The 5890-nt window shown below is 37.4% G+C and overlaps 1 pseudogene; it reads left to right on the top strand.

Moving 5' to 3' along the window:
• Window positions 1-5240: 5240 nt before the first annotated feature.
• On the top strand, window positions 5241-5642 carry LOC149211424 (cystathionine gamma-synthase 1, chloroplastic pseudogene; annotated as a pseudogene).
• The last annotated feature ends 248 nt before the right edge of the window (window positions 5643-5890 follow it).

Below are 5890 nucleotides of genomic sequence, written 5' to 3'. Positions count from 1 at the left end.
ACGAATTTCGAGATTTTTTCAATTTTAGGACTCGACCTCAGACAGTCAAATTGCTGCCACTCCTCCTTCCATATTTCCCTGCAAATTTGATTGAATGAGGCCTTCAAGCATCAATGTACCATTACAAGGCACCATGGCCGCTGGTAGAGAAAGTAAGTTGTGAGTTGAACATCCCATGGCTAAACACCGTGGCAACACCTATCTCCTATGTAGCATGTGCATTAAACTGCAACCCTTGAAATCATGTTGGCTCCTGAGGAGTAGGGTTACTGACTAATGATTGATCCACATAAATGGTGGAACAATTTTTGTTGAAATTTATGATTAAATGGATTGAAATTGTAGACCCTGATTGGCACTGATGGACTCAGTAACAAATATCTACTTCACCCTGATTATGCACTGTGGGTTTCATATAAAATTTCATGGAACAAAAAAAAAATTGATTAAAACTGTAGATTGTGATGGTATAGCTGGATTCAGCAATAAACATATACTGCATCCTGATTTCTGCAAGATCATGAAAATAAACAAATAATTTGGTTGTAATTGTATTTGTAGATTTTGATAGCATAGAAGGATTCAATAACAAACAACTTACTGCACTTGAATTATGCTAGTTGTGACATACAATTTTCTCAATCAAAGAAACAAGAATATTTTTAGAAATGAGGGCCAAGGTCGCTATTAAATGCACATTCTACATAACAGATAGGTAGAGCCAATGTCTTTAAATGAGATTTTTTGGAGTTTCCTAGTGAAAATTTTGTGGCCAAATCTTGATTTGTGTTATTTAAACTGGTTTTTTAATTGCATATATAGATTCAACACCCTCAAAAATCTCTGGGGCACTTTCTTTGTGAAGAGTTCACCTCAACAGCTTGTGATTTCAATGAATCCCTAACAGATTTTGGACAAATTTAATCAGAAAACTTTCCAAAAAATCACATTTAAAAACTATTAAAATTTAAAAATATCTTGCAATCCTAAAAATAAGAGAAAGTTCAAACCATTAACCTTGCTGTTATCTGCTAGATTCCTGAATATATAAAAAAGCCCATGGTTGCCCCTATAAGCCCCTATAAACAACATTTGCTCACCTGAAAACAAAGCACTGCTATCAAAGAGGGGAGACTGCAGGAATCACAAACAAACGAAAGAGACTGTTAAAAATTGTTTCTTGTTGCAAATTTTGTTTCTTTCTTGCTTGCAGTTATAGTATTTATACTTACATTTGAGTATATTGGTTGTGAGATAAGAAGTGAAGAGAAGCAGAGGACACCATTAAAGCAGCAGTAGCAGAGGAGGTTTTGACTGGGGCGACCTGGGAACACGTCCACATTACTCTAAACTCTTGATTTCTCCATTAGTCCTGTGAATGTGTTGCAAGGTCACCCTAGTCAAGCCTGCTCTGTCTCATTTATTCATGTGAGCCCAATATGCAGGGGAAACCCTTTATGAAACCGAGTCAATGAATGTCTATAATTTATAATTTATTGAAATGAGATTGATAGAGAAGGAGAAAGGAACCAAAATCTGGTAGTACAAGCACTACACGTGAAGTGCAGATATGACCCTGAGATTTATGTTGAGTTAGGTCGAAATTAGATGGTTTCACACACTATCGGTGGAAGCAATGAAAGGGCTTAATCTCCTCCATATTTAGGTTGAAAGGATAGCGCCACGATGGGAGGTCAGTATGCAATTACAATGTATGGAATGTACTCTAGTACTATTTTTACCAGAAAAAAATTGAATAGTACACACAATAATACTTTATTATAATAATAGAACGAATTGAAGTATAGTAAGTTTTGAAGGTGTCAAAACTAGTGTGAATGCTAACATGTCTATGAGACTCAGTTAATACAATGACTATTGAGATTATGACATTAGCCAGGGACTTGCACACCAAAACCAGTTTCTGGCCTGATAAATCTTTTGTTCACGGATGATATGTTATAAATCATATACATTTCACAAATTTCTTGACCACGGTAAGATAAGCATCATGCCTACCTAATGTATAAAAGAAGACTGATAAGCAGGAGGAAGGGTAGGCAGTCCACTGCCAAAGTGATGGTTGTTGTAATTAGTATAGGAATTGTAAGAACCGTGCTCTAATATGTCCGATTTTGAGTCTGAGTCAGTAAAGAAAAGTGCTCAAATGTAACTATGTGCTCCTTCAGCAACCATGATGTCATGGTGACTTGGGAGCTCCACAAGCAATTTGTGAATTTCTAACCATTACATTAACCCACTTGCAACTTCTCTCGGTAATTCTTTCCTCGCATCTCGATTAGATACTTAATAGACATTTTAACATAGGATAATGTCTAAAACATAGGGAGAACATCAAGGTCTACAATGGAACTTATTGTGAGTATTAAAATGTTTAGATATTTGTTTTTAGATATTCTAATATAATCCCACTGCAGCAGAGTGAGGTAGAAATGTTGGAGAATTCCTAAAACAAAAAATACTTGTGCCATTTTGACTTCTTTTGAAGTTGAAAATTCTTCAGAGAAATAATCCCAACAACAATGTTAAGATACACACAATAATCCCAAAATAGGGACATTCAGTTATGCCATTGCTGTAAGATCACCTGAAATATCACATAGAAAACAACCACAAACCAAAGATCGCCCATGTGGCATGGCACTGAAACCATTGGCAATGTTAGTAACAAAGTGAGGAAGGATACTATGATATTATCCAGGGACTTGCACACCAAAACCAGTTTCTGGCCTGATAAATCTTTTGTTCGCGGATGATATGTTATAAACCATATATATTTCACACTTTGCATATGTATAGAAGTTTAGTTCGGAAAACCTTAACAGAAAGGAAGTATATTGTTGGACACCTAATCCTAAATGGGTTAGTGTGGAAGCCGAATAGACCAAAATAGTCCAAGAGACCTTGGGATCTGAAACCCAAGAGTCACATATTGTACTATAAATGTATATCTCATGTTAATAAAAAATGTACTTGCATGTTTTATCTTTCATATTTTCTGGTTGCCCATGTGTGTTTAACATGGTATCAGAGCAAGCGTATTCCTGCCCTGCATAATTATTTTTGAGCCATTTGTTTTATGGCCTTTCTGTGCAGTTTATTTCTACCATATTCCTTTATACAATCCTACGCCCTCTATCAAGAGACCAGCTGCAAACGCTGTCTCACTACGTCAATGTCATAGACGTTTTATAACTGCGCTCTCTGTACCTACGCTCTTTGCTTGACATAGTACCTGCGCTCTCTGCCTCACTACCCATGAACGTTCCTGAAAGAAGCATTGTTCTGTCCAGCGCTATCCATGTTGTCCTGAACTGATGGAAGGCAGAAGAATGCCTCTGTCGTTCTGCCACACCTGTGCTGCCCTGAATTCGCTTAGAATCCAAAAATGTTCCATATTCCTGTGCCTCTAGGCTCTGTCCATTAACGCATCTGTCCACTGAGTGCTGTCTGGCGGATACTCGGCCTTCTTGCAGAGAGGTATTCATTTTTCAATTTTTTTTCTTCATTAAGGGACGCTTTCCAAGCGATTCAAACTGAATGTGTATTCAAACTGAATGAGTATTAACGCTATACACATATAGCACTCTGCGTTTTATTTTGCTGGAAAACTCTATTAGTTCTGCCCCTCAAGCACTTTTAAGTTTTCCGGGATTGCGCTCTTCTTTTGGCCATATGTATGTTTCTTCTGGTTTGGATAAACAATATGTTGTTAAGTACATGAACCTGAACATGACGTGAATGTATCCTTTCCACCCAACGGCCAGTTGTTCAACTGATAGAGACGAGACCTCGCAGGCCAATCGAATTGTCAGATGCAGACTGATTTGATTTGACATTTATGCTTCTACGCATGGCTGTGAGAGTAGTACAAATTTATAATCGTATAAACAAAATCTCGTTTTATGGAATGTATAGAAGAAAAGGTGAGAGCAGTATTTATATTTTGAAAATAAGAGGACCGAAGTCGGCATTTGTCACGATCCTCGGAGTTGTGGAAATAATTGTAATTGTAAAATTTGCCTGAGTTTTTTAAAACCACAAATGAAGAATGAGATTTCATGTCATTGCCATTAATGATTAAAATAAGTTTACTCTGAGACCGTGAGAGGATCTAAGCCCGTCAGTCGAGCGTGGAGTAGGCGGAGTATTGGGTAGTTTAAGCCATGTAAGGCAGCAGGCCTTTTCTTGGCAACTTTCTTGATGAATATGGAGGAATGAAGTTTAGGAATGAGCGAGTATATAGCGGTGTCGAGCAACGGAAGAAATTTGACGCTGCAGATCGGATTTTCAAAGGGGGTGATGAATTGCAGCACAGCCCAATTGCAGCGGCGGCTGCCTGCTTGAGAACTTGATGGCTAGAGGCTCAAACTAAGGTAACGCAATTCATTTTCTGAAGAAATTTATTGCTCAAAATCCTTAAAGCGGCTGTGATTTTGCTCTAATGTGAAAATTATATTGATATCGAGAATTTAATGGTGGAAACTGTGTATTTTGAGTTGTTTGTGGCAAAGGGGATCATTTCGAGCCTTTTAACAGTGTGCAATGGCAATTTGAAGAAAAAGAAAACTAGTGATTTTGAGCTATTTGATGGTGAAAACTAAATATTTCGACTCCATTGATTCACAATCCAATTCTGCTGGTGCATTGAATAATATCCATTCAGTTCTTTATATATGTGTTTGCGTTGTTTGGTTCATATAACACTGTTATGACCTTCCAGATTCATATTGATGCATCGGCATTGCAAGTAATGTTGTTGTGACTCTTGCAAGGGTGGCAAATGTATTCCTGTATATCTCGTGTGGCAAACGTGCATGTTCCATGGTATGTTGAATGCAAAGTTGAATAGTTGAATGCAATATGCTGGTTATATGGTGTGAATACCTGCATTGAATGATCAAACCTGCTCTTTTAATCTATGTGAATTGGTCGTTGAGTATGTATGTTAGTTTGGCATAAGCGTTGGTTGGAGAAATATTGGTGGACATGTAGGCATAGTTTTTCTCAGAATTTGTTATCTTGGATTCGAATTCTATCTGAGCATGAATACGTAGCGTCCATAACGCATTGAACCGTTGGCTCCCAGTGCTGTTCGAAGAATGATGGCTTAATTCATTTTATACACAAACCCTTATCTTCGATGTATTTATATTGAGCTGGTCTCCAAGATTTGTCATAAAAAGGATGTATTGGTTTGTATAGATTGTACTTTTGCAATGCCTGTTAACCAGAAAGCGTTAGCACTCGGCGCAAATATTGTATTGCATTCGGTAACTAAATATATTGCAGGTCATAATGATGTTCTTGCAGGCAGTTTGAGTGGTTCAAACAAGGTTATTGGCACAGTAGGTGATTTGCACAATGTCTTGGGAGGTGTATTAAGTCCAAATGCAGCGTACTTGTTTCTTCGTGGCATAAAGACCCTGCATCTTCGTGTACAGCAACAAAATTCAACAACTTTAAGGATTTCCCGCACTTTAGAGGCACATCCAAAGGTTTCTCATGTCCATTGGTATTTTGAAGATTTCCATCCTCATCCATTCCATCAAAGAACTGAGACATTTCTATTAATGTGGTCTGAGCTGTTAAAAGGGCACCCTCATCAATTGGAGGATTAATTGGAACGACAGAGTTCAATGTTCATAAGCATTGGGGGTTGTCTATATTCTTTAAAGTTGTGGTTATTTGGCATTGTGTGAGATATTTGTGCAACATTGTCATTAAATGGAGCAAATTGATGATGCATTTCAGTTATTAAATAGTATAATCTTTTCCACTATTGATGGGACAGTCAAAATCAGTAAGGATTTTCTCTCAGAAATTCAGACATGTCTACAAAATGCACAGGAAAAGATTGATTTTTTGC

The sequence above is a fragment of the Pinus tabuliformis genome, chromosome 1_1 (assembly GCF_031772625.1).
Source record: "Pinus tabuliformis cultivar Carrire ecotype Pingquan chromosome 1_1, CPIR1, whole genome shotgun sequence".
Taxonomy (NCBI): Eukaryota; Viridiplantae; Streptophyta; class Pinopsida; order Pinales; family Pinaceae; genus Pinus; species Pinus tabuliformis.
Note: the sequence above shows the minus strand (reverse complement) of the source record. Positions and strands in the feature narration are given on the sequence as shown.